Genomic DNA, 13,872 nt, shown 5'->3' on the forward strand with positions numbered 1-13,872 from the left:
GTTCAATACAGGAATGGTTTGCATACTTCACGATACCTTGGACTGCAGGAACCCACAGTCGGCAGAGAATTGTCCGGAAGTTGTCACAGAACTTCTTAACAAAGGAGTACTTAAAGGGTTTTTGATAGGACCATTTGAAAGGGCTCCCTTTAATCAATGGAGGGTTAGCCCGATCGGGGTTGCATGCGGAAAATTTTCCAATAAATTCTGATTAATCTATGATTTGTCCGCACCTCATTCCTGCAGCACACCTAGCATCAATTCCCTCATACCTTCAGAGGAAGTCACGTTAAAATACACTTTGGTTGACACTGCAACTCAGCATATTTTGCCGTTAGGGGCAGGTACATGGCTTTCAAAAGCCAATATCTCCGACGCCTTTAAGTTATTGCCCATACGACCTGATCTTTGGCAATGGCACGGCATAAAGTGGCATGGACAATATTATTTTGCGACCCATCTGACCTTTGGGTCTAAAAGCAGTCCGTGGATATTCAATTAATTTGCGACAGCTCTCGAATGGATCCTAATCAACCATTGGTCATGTGAGAACGTCCTTCAGTATTTGGATGACTTCCTTCTGCTGGAAGCCCCTTCCTGTGAGTCTAGGTATTTGAGGACTCTTTTGTCTGTTTTCCAGAGTCTCAACGTTCCTATAGCTGACAGGAAGGTAGAAGGTCCTACATCATCCATTATCTTTCTGGGAATTGTCCTTGATACTGTAAGGTTAGAGGCTAGCCTACCTCAGGACAAATTAGACCAGATTCGTACGGTTCTGCTAAATTTTTCTCGTACCATGGTGACCAATACACAGCAGCTTCAGAGTCTGTTGGGAATGCTTAATTTCGCAATGAGGATTATCCCTCAAGGGTGAGCATTTGTCTCCAGACTTCTGGCTCTGTTGCCATCTGCCCCTGATCCTGACTCCCCTCGTAGTGCTTGATCAAGCAGCCCGGGCAGACTTGATCATGTGGGATCAGTATTTGTCCAACTGGAATGGGGTTGCTATGTTTATCCCTAAGGCTGATCAATTTTCCCCAGCGGTGATATCGGAAGCTGCAGCTACACCTGGCTATGCAGCTATTTTCAGGACTTATTGGTTGTCGGGGGATTGGCCTCATACAATGGCCGGAATTTTCAACCACCTCAGCCCTTTTTGAAATTATTCCAATTGTAGCGTCAGCACAGACCTGGGGTCATCTTTGGCAGGGACAGACAGTCGTGTTCTTTACTGATAACACTGCTACAAGGGACATTATCTGCAAAGGTAGATCAAAATTGCTGAGTATCATGTCCTTTTTGAGGAGACTAACTCACACTGCGTTAATTTGCAAATTTCATATTGAATGTGTGCATATTGAGGGTAAGAAGAATCTAGCAGTTGATGCTCTGTCATGCTTTAACTTCAAGGCTTTCCATCAAGTTATGCCAGAGGCAGACAGGATGGCCACTCCAGCACCTCCATTCAACACCCTGATGCTGGATTAAGCATACTGCATTCAGGAGCAATTAATTTGATCAATCAGTCCCTAGCCAAGACTACGGCTAGGTCATATAGAACAGCCTGGAAGGTTTTCCTCAGGTTCCAACAATTGCATCCTTCTCCTTCCCCTTTTGACATCCAATATGTCCTAGCGTTTGTGCATTTTTGCCACACTTCACTAAAGTTGTCACATAACTCTATCCGGTTGTACTTGGCAGGGGTTCAACATTATCATTCCCTCATTCATCCCAGTTCTCCTTCCACCATTAGTTCTCATTCAGTAAAGGCCGCTCTTAAGGGTATCTTCAAGTCCGAGAAACCTAAGCCTCCAGCCAGGGTGCCATTATCGGCGGCCACTTTCCAGCAAATCAGTATTATTCTAGGCAACAATTCGTTTGGTACTAGAGGAAGCCTGGTTATCAAGGCCGCCATTTACTTAGGGTTCTATGGGTTTCTCCGGCCAGGAGAATTTACCAAAACCAATTATGGCACTGATTCACTGCAAATTAGACACTCGGTCCCCACTGGCTCAGGGATCCAGCTTTTGCTCGATCACACGAAAACACAACAAGTTAACCAAACTAGTGTGGAGTACTATCCTACCAATAATCCTTGGTGCCCAGTAAGAGTGCTTCAACAGCTGCTAGCATTGCTTAGTGGACAAACCCCGGATTTATCGTTACTCCCTTTCCCGAAACTAGCACTTACCTCCAAAGACTTCATCAAACACGTGAGAATTTTGGCCCGCAGTACTGGTGTTAATCCTGCCTCTATTTCGGGGCATTCATTTAGGATGGGGGCTGCTTCTTTGGCCTCCAGACACGGTGCTCCTCCTCACATTATCAAAAGATTAGGACGGTGGAATTCCCCATGCCATCAGCTGTATATCCCTAGCCCCCAGGTAGAAATTGCTGGGGCTTTCAATTTGTTGGCTAGTATTTATATTGCTTTGTCAATAAAAAAAAATAAAAAAAAATAAATAAATAAATATATATATATATATATATATATATAATCAAAAAATTTGTCTTTACCTACAAGTTGGTGTTTTGCCCACTTCTTACCTCAGGCTACTCTATACGGCCGGCCGGGCACACACCAGGCCTATGCTAGGTTAGGGGGGTCAAGTATGTGATCTTGGTAAGAATCTGACCATAACTACTACAATACTGCTCCTATGTAAAAGAATATAACTACTATAATACTGCTCCTGTATACAAGAATATAGCTACTATAATACTGCTCCTATGATATATAACTACTTTTATAACTCCTATAATAGAGAATATTGCATTAGGCTGTTCTTCCTATATTTTGTTGATGTGGCTGTTGTAGTAATGTCTCACACCTCCCATAATACAGAACATATTTCCCCATCTCATTTCCTATCTACACATGTCACCAGACCTGTGAGAGTTCACAGAAGATGCGCTCTTTAATAATAATATGCAGGAAAGCAGCGATTGTTTGCCAAGAAAGTCTTCTGTCTCTGCGTGAGGGGATATCAGAGCGGTTCTCCCCTTTATTGGTATTCATCCAGAGTGCGCCTCAGTAAAGATGTCAAGTGCTCACGCTGGATTCCTCGGATCCTGGGCTCCAATAAACTTTACCACCTTCTGTGTACATCTCCTTGGAATGACAACTTTTTCTGCATGTTGTTTATACCCAGCGGATCCTGGGAAAAATACATTTTAGTGCATTGGAAAAACAAGAGTTCATGGGGAGAGACATCTGAGCCGGTGGAATTTATAATGCAGCTTCCGCCATAGTGGCTCGGCAATGAGGAAAACTGAGATTACAGATAATTTCTGAATTATTCTTTCTTTATGGTTAATATTTTCCTTAATGCAAATGTATTAGAAAAAGACAAGATATTGAAAAGTATTGATCATTTGGTTATTATTGAACCCTTGTAAAAAGGGGAACTCCAGTTTGTAAAAACTTATCCCCTATCTTGCAAATAGGGTATAAGTGTTGGATCATGAGTGGTCCAACCACTGAGCCCCCCCCCCCCATGATCTCCAGAACAGGGCCTGACTCCCCCCTGAGCGTTCTGATCTGGTTGAACTCTGAGACAAACTGGTCTCGAGAGTGACCGGCCACTTAGATTACTACCAGCTGAGATGGGACATGCTGTGGCCAGTGATTGACCAGTCCTAAAGGGGGGGGGGGGGGCAGAGCACTCAGGGAGGGTAGTCATGCCCATTTTTGGAGATCGAAGGTGATTCCAGTGGTCGGAACAGCCCCCCACCCTCCTGTGATCAGAGTTTTATCCCCAATCCTCAGTGTAGAGGGTATGTTTTTACAAACTGAAGTTCCCCTGTACAGTCCTCCAACTGATCACAAGGATTGGAAACAACGTGATCATTTGTACTGTGCTGAAGAACCAGCATTGTGCTCTTTCCCTGCAGTGCCTCCACAGGAGCTATTAAGTATTACACAGCTCCTTCTTCGATAAGGCCCCTTCTTTTCATAAAGCCCAAGTATCAAAAAAGGTATAAAAAAGTCACAAAGATTGAGAATATTGTGTCCCCACAGCTCCTGCAAAAGCCTCCACGACCGTAGAAAGGTCAGAACCAAATGACCATCCTTGGCAAAGCTCAAAGGGACTAATCCGTGCCCTGCTATTTGTCTATGGTTTGAATGTCTGAAAAGAAACCAAGTTGCAAAATCATCTAATCACATTTACTGACACGGAGAGTGTTCACTGAGCATACAGTACATGCCACCAGCTCAGAGCATACTGTAGCTTTCATGGTGTCCTAGTCTAGGGAGTCCTAGCTCTTCTATAGTAAGCAGCAATGCAATGTGTTAGTTATTACTGCTTACTGTCTGACAAAGAAGGTGAGTGGTGATGCTCTGCATAGACGCTTAACTCCTTAAACTGAGCAGAAGACATACAATGTATGCCTCTTGCTCAGTATGTAGTTCCCATGGTGTCCTAGCTTATATCTATACCTGTACATACTAGACCATTATTCTTCAGAAGCATGTGCAGGACAGACAGCAGAGGGCCCTAACTGATCAATATTTCAATGACCCATTACTGGGAACGATGATATGAGATTGTGATATCAGGATGAAAGCATCATTGTTGCTTTTCCTCTCCCAGAAGGATAAGGTAGGAAGACCGGGCAATGCTGGGTACTCTGCTAGTATCTGGAAATCCTGCACCTCTTATGTCAGTACCTGACACCTCTTATGTCAGGTACTCCACCCCTGGACATCTTACCCCCTATCCGAAGGATCTCGGCTGCAGCACCCCAGACATCTGGTGCATGGGCAAACTTCGCTCCGTGAAGGATGACTGGCGATGCGGGGCAGAGGCTCATGATGTCGTGGTCATGCCCCGCTAGAGACGTCATGGCCATGCCACCTCAATGCAAGTCTATGGGAGGGGGTGTGATGGCTGCCACTCCCCCTCCCATAGACTTGCATTGAGGGGGCGTGACCATGACATCATGAGCAGGACGCAGCCGTGACGCCACGAGCCTCCAGCGCTCTGGCGCTGCACCGATGCTCTAAACAAACACCGGGTGCAGCAGGGAGATCGCGGGGGTCCCCAGCGGCAGGACCCCCACAAGCAGAAATAGTATCCCCTATACTTGGGCAGAGTACCCCTTTAACGTACTTTACTATTGGACAATCTGGTAGGTCTCATGTACCACCAATACCACCCCCAGGACGAAGGTATCGCCAAAATAATCGTTGGGGTGGCATCATTCCTGCTTGGTTTAGCTGCTATATTGTCTTCTTACACTTTCTTGGTATGTATGCTGGTCCTTGGACATGATTATACACTTTATGGAAGCGGTATCAAGCTCCTATTATGCACTTTGAATTTGTCTACCAGTTATGCACTTTATTTATTGCTACTGATTTATGCACAAGCAGGTAGTGTCGCCCCTTTTTTGTCTAGTCTCCCTCAGTAGTTGTAGTTCTTCCCTCTTTATGTTTTCATGAATTGTATGTTTTTAATATATATCAATAAAATTACGTATATTTTATATTTCATTTAAATGACTCCTTTTTTTGTGGTAATATTATTCTTGTGGAGATCATATATGAAGCTGTAGTCATGTTAGTACCATTTATTATTTTTATCTTTGATGTCTTAAGTACATAGTATAGATACTATTGTGTTTCTTGTTGCTGGTTACGCTTGTATATAATACCATGTAAAGGAAAACATAAGCATAAACTATGATCATAAACCAAGAAAAATCTATACTAAACCCCAACGCCTTCCAAGCTCAAATTAGTGACAAATGAAATGGCTTTTACAATGTGGGATGCTGAGAAGGTGACCTCTGCCCGGGGCTCCATGCAGAGACATTTACAGATATGCAACATAGAAGTGACAGTATTTAAAATCTGTGTGCACTTATCATAGGTTTAACATTTAGGGTATTAGGCAGGGGCGTAGTTAGTTCTGGACTGGTTGAACAGGGAAACCAACAAGCCATTCTACCTTGGCAGAGTATTTAAATACAGAACTAAAGCCGTGAACTGAATCTTTGCCCCAAATGAAGGAAAGCTGAGTTAGCCCCTAAGGTGGACCTGCAACAATTGGGGAGTTGACATAGAGTACCTAATGATCACATGATCAAAGGTAAAATGCAAGCACATTCAGATGCAAAAAATTACTCAATTTCCATAACTACCTCTGTTTGTTTGAAGGGGTACTTCAGTGCCTTGCTTGACCTTCTTCTCGTCTTTCTCATCCTTGATAGAAAGGACAACATGAGTAAAAAGCTGGTTTCTACCTTCCCATTTGCTATTTTTGCAGAAAAGATGTAGAGCACTCCTCAGGGGTGGGGCTAACCTAAGCTGGAGCCATCCTTACCATTCACTTTGCTGCAGTTTCAGGGCACATATTGTATAATTCAGTATTTAAAATCTAGTTATTACTTAGTCATTTTTACTTTTTTACTTTTAATTCCTATTTTTAGTCTAAATAAAATAAATAAATAAATATCTAAAGTAATTTTAACATTAACAATAGTCTCTTATTGTATTTATTCATATTAATAATGTAATATATTGCTAATGTTTATTTTAAACACTGTAATGTCTTACACATATTATATAGTTTACTTCTATTTAAAATCTAGTTTACTTATTTTTTTTTACTTTTTAGTCCTCATAAAGTAACTAAATAAATAAATAAGGTAATAATCACATTAACAATATTTTATATTTTAATTACGGTAATGTGTTAATTTCACATCACTCATCATCGTTATTTTATACTAATAATTGAACATATTGCTTAATTATTTTAGCTACTGTAACATGTTAATTTACCATAACTATTTTAAATATATTTTTGTTAATTAACAAAATAAAAAGAATTATTATGATAAACTCTTTACAAAGTATATTTGAGGAATTTGAACTTTGCAGGCACACGCTGTTCTGGCTCCTTCATATTTGAGAGCTATTTTAAACAATGCATTGGAAAGCTTTCAAGGTGGAATGATAAAGAACACACTTGAGAATACAATGATTTCCTTTAATTGCTTTTTCCTGAATTAGGACGGAGAGGGCTGAATGCTGCACTGTTCAATCAATATTATTTTACGACAAATAAATAATTTATATATTTTATCCAAATATAAAAGGAGAATGGATTCTTTATTTTTTTTTTTTTTTATATTCCTAAAGCTAATTGATTCTAAATAAGACCTAATTTCCAAAGGTTTATCACACCTAAAAGGGGGTATACGACCATAGACACTTGTCCACAGGATAGGGTATGGGTTTCTGATCACAGAGGGTCTAACCAATGGAACCCCTCACAATCTCAAGAATGGTACTTCCTTATAAAGGTGAAACTCGAAAAATTCATTGTATTTCATTAATGTAACTTAAAAGGAAAGTAAGTGAGCATGAAGTACTCCAAAATCTCCTGGTAGACAGATGCATTGACCCTGGACCTAATGAAGCACAGTGGGCCAACACCAGTAGCTGAAATGGCTCCTGAAATCATAGTAATTGGGGGGGGGGGGGGGGGGTTTGGGGTTTTCATGAGCTGTAACCGTAATCATCACAATTATGACAAATCACAGCTTTACTCCGCTGCTCAGTGTTCCGAACGCTGGAGCAGGCGACGGGAGCTCGTGACATCATATCCCTGCCCCCTCATGATGTCATGCCCCGCCCCCTCAATGCAAGTCTATGGGAGGGGGCGTGACAGCTATATAAAATGGGCCATAATCGTACTGACCCACAGAATAAATATAACATCACTTTTACCGCACAGTGAACACCATAAAAAATTATTTTAAAAAACGCCAGAAATTCTCCAGTTTTTCGCAATATTTTGGAGTTTTTCAAAAAAAAATGCTGCATGTGTCAACAAAAATGCATGACTTATATAAAGTACAATATGTCATGAAAAAAAATCTCAGAATCACTCTGCTCAGAAAAAGCATTCTAAAGTTATTACCATTTAAAGAGACCTAGTCAAATAAAAAATAAAAAAAAAACTGTCACGCCCCTTCTCTTAGACTTGCATTGAGGGGGTGGGGCTAGTATGTAATGAGGGCGGGGCTATGACGTCATGAGCTCCCGGCGCCGGCTCCAGCATTTGGAACAGTTTTTTCCACACGCTGAGCAGCGGAGTACCCCTTTAAGGTAAAAAATGGGTCTGTTCTTAAGAGGTTAATGAGATTGTAGGGGGTCCAAGCGGTCAGACTCTCCACAATCAGACACTTATCCCCTATCCTGTGAATGGGAAGTTCTTACTTAATGGGGAACGCTAGTTTGTAAAAACATATCCCCACTCCTGTATCTGATAGTGGGGGTCTGAGAGCTGGAATCCCCTGTGATCCCCAGAACATGGCTCAACTCACCTCGCTGAGCGCTCTGGCAGCCATCGTCTGAGAAGAAACGGTCTCACGAGTGATGACCTGCTTAGCCAATCACCAGTTGAGGTGGAACATCGCTACAGACGATGACTGAGACCAGTTTATCTTGGAATGTAGGGGCCAAAGTGCTCAGGGAAGTGAGTGGGGCCCTGTTCTGGAGATTGCGGGGGGTCTGACCACTGGGACACTTGATGATCTTCAAATTGTTGCCAAACTCACCTCCCTTTTTAAAGGTTTTCAGTTCCCTTTGACCATCTACACGAAACATAAGAATTTGAAGTCTCTCCAGTCATCTTGCAGACTGAACCCAAGACAGGACATTTGGGTCCTTTTTTTGTTGTTGTGATTTTACTTTCTTTTTACACGCTATCCAGCAGAGATTGACCATAGAGCTGACTCTCTTTCTAGGTCTCTTATTCCAAAGACCTCTCTTCATTAGTTCCAATTGTGTCCTTGTTTTGACCAGTGTCTCTCTTGAAGGACTGAAAAAATTATGACCCTGTGTTTTTCCTAAGAAAGGTAAGGGTCTATCGTTACAAGTGCATCGTACATGCTCAGTTCAAACTATTCAGACTGGCACCTCTAGTCCAGCTCCTATTTATCGCACTTCCATCCATGTAGTAGTGAAATGTTGCTTTAAATTTGGAATTTTTTTCCCTTTGGGTTACCCTCTGTTCTTCAATTGACCTAGACCTTCTTAAAGTACATTTTATTCTGTGGTCTCCCTTCCCATATTGTCTCAGATCCAAGTTCTGGAAGGCACTGTATAGGTCTTTTTCATCTGGTCATACCTCTGACGATAGTATCCAGAGATAGTATACAGTGCCCTCTAGAACTTCTAAGACAATATGGGTAGGGAAACCATACAGAATAAAAATGTACTTTATGAAGGTCTAGGTTAATTGAAGAGCAGAGGGTAACCCAAAGGGATAAAATGGTCCATTTTATAGAAACAATTCACTACTACTCGGAAGGATGTGCGATCATGAGCAGCTTTCTCTTTGAAAGACCAGAGCTATTGGAATCAGTTTCCCAAGCAATATGTTCCCAGATATGTGACCACCCACCAGGATAACTGGGCCACAGATATGTGACCACCCACCAGGATAACTGGGCCACAGATATGTGACCACCCACCAAGATAACTGGGCCACAGATATGTGACCACTCACCACGATAACTGGGCCACAGATATGTGACCACTCACCACGATAACTGGGCCACAGATATGTGACCACCCACCAGGATAACTGGGCCACAGATATGTGACCACTCACCACGATAACTGGGCCACAGATATGTGACCACCCACCAAGATAACTGGGCCACAGATATGTGACCACCCACCAGGATATCTGAAGGATAAAAAAGGAAAAAGAGGGAGAAAACAGCGCCTTGCGTAATTCTGTGTGGTAGGGTCCCCAAGTTCCCTTGTGAAGATGTTGCGCTCACCTGAGATGACCCTTTGGTTCATGCATATAATCCCTCCGTATGGGGTACAGGCGTATGTTCTCGAGCTGCAGCCTGCAAATTTCTGGACTGGTCTCCTTGCAAAGGGGGAGAGTCCGGTAACGTGAAGACAATTTGCACAGAAGGAAAAAATTATTTGCACTGGCGCTGCTTTCTAGCGATCACTTTCAGGCATCAGTCCAAAATTTATGTATCAAGCAAATTTTATTGACACATTAAAACAATAAAAAGCAACGGACAGTATACAAAACTTGCATACTGTCCATTGCTTTTTGCTTTTTATTGTTTTATTGTGTCAATAAAAGTAGCTTGATACATAAATCTTGGACTGACGCCTGAAAGTGATCGCTAGAGAACAGCGCCAGTGCAAATAATTTTTTCTTGCTGACCAGGATAACTGGGCCACAGATATGTGACCACCCACCAGGATAACTGGGCCACAGATATGTGACAACCCACCAAGATAACTGGGCCACAGATATGTGACAACCCACCAAGATAACTGGGCCACAGATATGTGACCACCAACCAGGATAACTGGGACACAGATATGTGACTACCCACCAAGATAACTGGGCCACAGATGTGTGACAACCCACCAAGATAACTGGGCCACAGATATGTGACCACCCACCAGGATAACTGGGCCACAGATATGTGACCACCCACCAGGATAACTGGGCCACAGATATGTGACCACCCACCAGGATAACCTTGCCACAGACATGTGACAACCCACCAAGATAACTGGGCCACAGATATGTGACAACCCACCAAGATAACTGGGCCACAGATATGTGACCACCCACCAGGATAACTGGGCCAGAGATATGTGACCACCCACCAGGATAACTAGGCCAAGCTTTTGCCTCAGGTAGAGTTTGCCTATAAGCAACCACATCTTCAAGTCACCAGTATTTTACATTTGAGGCAGCTTATTAATACAGCCTGAGTATTCATCTGTTGAGCTCTGCAGAGTCAGGCACCTGATGTCAATGATGTTGGTCAAATTGTCTAAGACATATGGGTTCAATATTTTGGAAACTGCTGCTGCTAAGGCCAAAAGGAGTGCTGATACATGTGATCCCACAGGTCTCTAGGAGCCTGTTATGGTGGCATTGAGTTACCAACACAACTGGCACTGGAAAATTTATACATGGCCCAGCAGCCTGTTTAAAAGGGAAGTATTATGCTCTGACTTCATGTAAAATAAGGTCCAGGCTGTTGGGTCTTCATCGTTTGCTTTTTCTATTTTGTTTGACACTTGTCAATTTGACCACAATCTTGTCTTTGACCTTGTCTATGACTTGTCTCTAACTATGCTCCTGCCTTGCCCCTTAGAATGGTTGTCTGACCACCTTCTACATTCCTGTCTGCCCTCCTACCTCATCCTCTTGCATTTTGCATTCCTGTCCGCTGCCGGGGATATGCCTTGGCACTATTTTTGATTACGTCAATGCTAAGGACATTCATTCTAAACTAATATAGGGACTATGCTGCTGCCGCTGGGACCACCTGGGATATCCTGTACGGTGCTCTGGCTCTTGAGCATGAAGCAGGGGTTGGCATGCCCCCTCTATTCATCTATATGGGAGAGCCGGAGATACCCCAATACCGCACTTGGATATCTCGGGCTTTCCCATAGAGATGAGTGAAGAGCACGTGCCAACCCCTCCTCCACATGTGCGTAGAGCCAGAGTGCCGTACAGGAGATCGTGAGGGGTCCCAGCAGTTGGATGTCCTGCTATTATACACTTACACTCTATCCTTTGGATAGGGGAAAAGTTGTCCTACATGGCAATTCTCCTTTGAGGGTGCACCTTGGTATAGTTAGTGTCAAAACAGTTTATGGTTTAGAGATCCCTTACATAATATTGAGAGGATGGAGAAATCTTAATATAGTGAAACTCTAATGGACTAATATGACCATTGTTACGCCGAGCGCTCCAGGTCCCCGCTCCTCCCCGGAGCGCTCGCTACACTCTCGCCACTGCAGCGCTCCGGTCAGATCCTCTGACCCGGTGCGCTGCGATACCGCCTCCAGCCGGGATGCGATTCGCGATGCGGGTGGCGCCCGCTCGCGATGCGCACCCCGGCTCCCGTACCTGACTCGCTCTCCGTCGGTCCTGTCTCGGCGCGCGCGGCCCCGCTCCCTAGGGCGCGCGCGCGCCGGGTCTCTGCGATTTAAAGGGCCACTGCGCCGCTGATTGGCGCAGTGGTTCTAATTAGTGTGTTCACCTGTGCACTCCCTATTTATACCTCACTTCCCCTGCACTCCCTCGCCGGATCTTGTTGCCATTGTGCCAGTGAAAGCGTTTCCTTGTGTGTTCCTAGCCTGTGTTCCAGACCTCCTGCCGTTGCCCCTGACTACGATCCTTGCTGCCTGCCCCGACCTTCTGCTACGTCCGACCTTGCTTCTGTCTACTCCCTTGTACCGCGCCTATCTTCAGCAGTCAGAGAGGTTGAGCCGTTGCTAGTGGATACGACCTGGTCACTACCGCCGCAGCAAGACCATCCCGCTTTGCGGCGGGCTCTGGTGAAAACCAGCGAGTGGCCGCTCCAGGCCTACGACTATCCTTGCCGGATAAATTTGATGGGGACTCTAAATTTTGCCGTGGCTTTCTTTCCCAATGTTCCCTGCACTTGGAGATGATGTCGGACCAGTTTCCTACTGAAAGGTCTAAGGTGGCTTTCGTAGTCAGCCTTCTGTCTGGAAAAGCTCTGTCATGGGCCACACCGCTCTGGGACCGCAATGACCCCGTCACTGCCTCTGTACACTCCTTCTTCTCGGAAATTCGAAGTGTCTTTGAGGAACCTGCCCGAGCCTCTTCTGCTGAGACTGCCCTGTTGAACCTGCTCCAGGGTAATTCTTCCGTTGGCGAGTACGCCGTACAATTCCGTACTCTGGCTTCAGAACTATCCTGGAATAATGAGGCCCTCTGCGCGACCTTTAAAAAAGGCCTATCCAGCAACATTAAAGATGTTCTGGCCGCACGAGAAATCCCTGCTAACCTACATGAACTCATTCATCTAGCCACTCGCATTGACATGCGTTTTTCCGAAAGGCGTCAGGAGCTCCGCCAGGATATGGACTTTGTTCGCACGAGGCGTTTTCTCTCCCCGGCTCCTCTCTCCTCTGGTCCCCTGCAATCCGTTCCTGTGCCTCCCGCCGTGGAGGCTATGCAGGTCGACCGGTCTCGCCTGACACCTCAAGAGAGGACACGACGCCGCATGGAGAATCTCTGCCTGTACTGTGCCGGTACCGAACACTTCCTGAAGGATTGTCCTATCCGTCCTCCCCGCCTGGAAAGACGTACGCTGACTCCGCACAAAGGTGAGACAGTCCTTGATGTCAACTCTGCTTCTCCACGTCTTACTGTGCCTGTGCGGATATCTGCCTCTACCTTCTCCTTCTCTACTATGGCCTTCTTGGATTCCGGATCTGCAGGAAATTTTATTCTGGCCTCTCTCATCAACAGGTTCAACATCCCGGTGACCAGTCTCGCCAGACCCCTCTACATCAATTGTGTTAACAATGAAAGATTGGACTGTACCATACGTCTCCGCACGGAGCCCCTCCTAATGTGCATCGGACCTCATCACGAGAAAATTGAGTTTTTGGTCCTCCCCAATTGCACTTCCGAAATTCTCCTTGGACTACCCTGGCTTCAACACCATTCCCCAACCCTGGATTGGTCCACTGGAGAGATCAAGAGTTGGGGTCCCTCTTGTTTCAAGGACTGCCTTAAACCGGTTCCCAGTACTCCTTGCCGTGACTCTGTGGTTCCCCCTGTAACCGGTCTCCCTAAGGCCTATATGGACTTTGCGGATGTTTTTTGCAAAAAACAAGCTGAGACTCTACCTCCTCACAGGCCTTATGACTGTTCTATTGACCTCCTCCAGGGCACTACTCCACCCCGGGGCAGAATTTATCCTCTCTCTGCCCCAGAGACTCTTGCTATGTCTGAGTACATCCAGGAAAATTTAAAAAAGGGCTTTATCCGCAAATCCTCCTCTCCTGCCGGAGCCGGATTTTTCTTTGTGTCC

General features: G+C 44.7%; 1 long non-coding RNA gene across 1 annotated transcript in view; it reads right to left on the reverse strand.

Moving 5' to 3' along the window:
* Nucleotides 1–2,918: 2,918 nt before the first annotated feature.
* LOC130358281 (uncharacterized) overlaps nt 2,919–13,872 on the reverse strand; it is a 66,214-nt gene continuing 55,260 nt past the window's right edge. Inside the window, exons 2-3 of the long non-coding RNA XR_008889450.1 lie at nt 6,148–6,208; nt 2,919–3,158 (exon numbers count right to left, since the gene is read on the reverse strand). This is a non-coding gene — a long non-coding RNA (uncharacterized LOC130358281). The remainder of the gene's footprint in view (nt 3,159–6,147; nt 6,209–13,872) is intronic.

Source organism: Hyla sarda, chromosome 2, assembly GCF_029499605.1.
Source record: "Hyla sarda isolate aHylSar1 chromosome 2, aHylSar1.hap1, whole genome shotgun sequence".
Lineage (NCBI taxonomy): Eukaryota > Metazoa > Chordata > Amphibia > Anura > Hylidae > Hyla > Hyla sarda.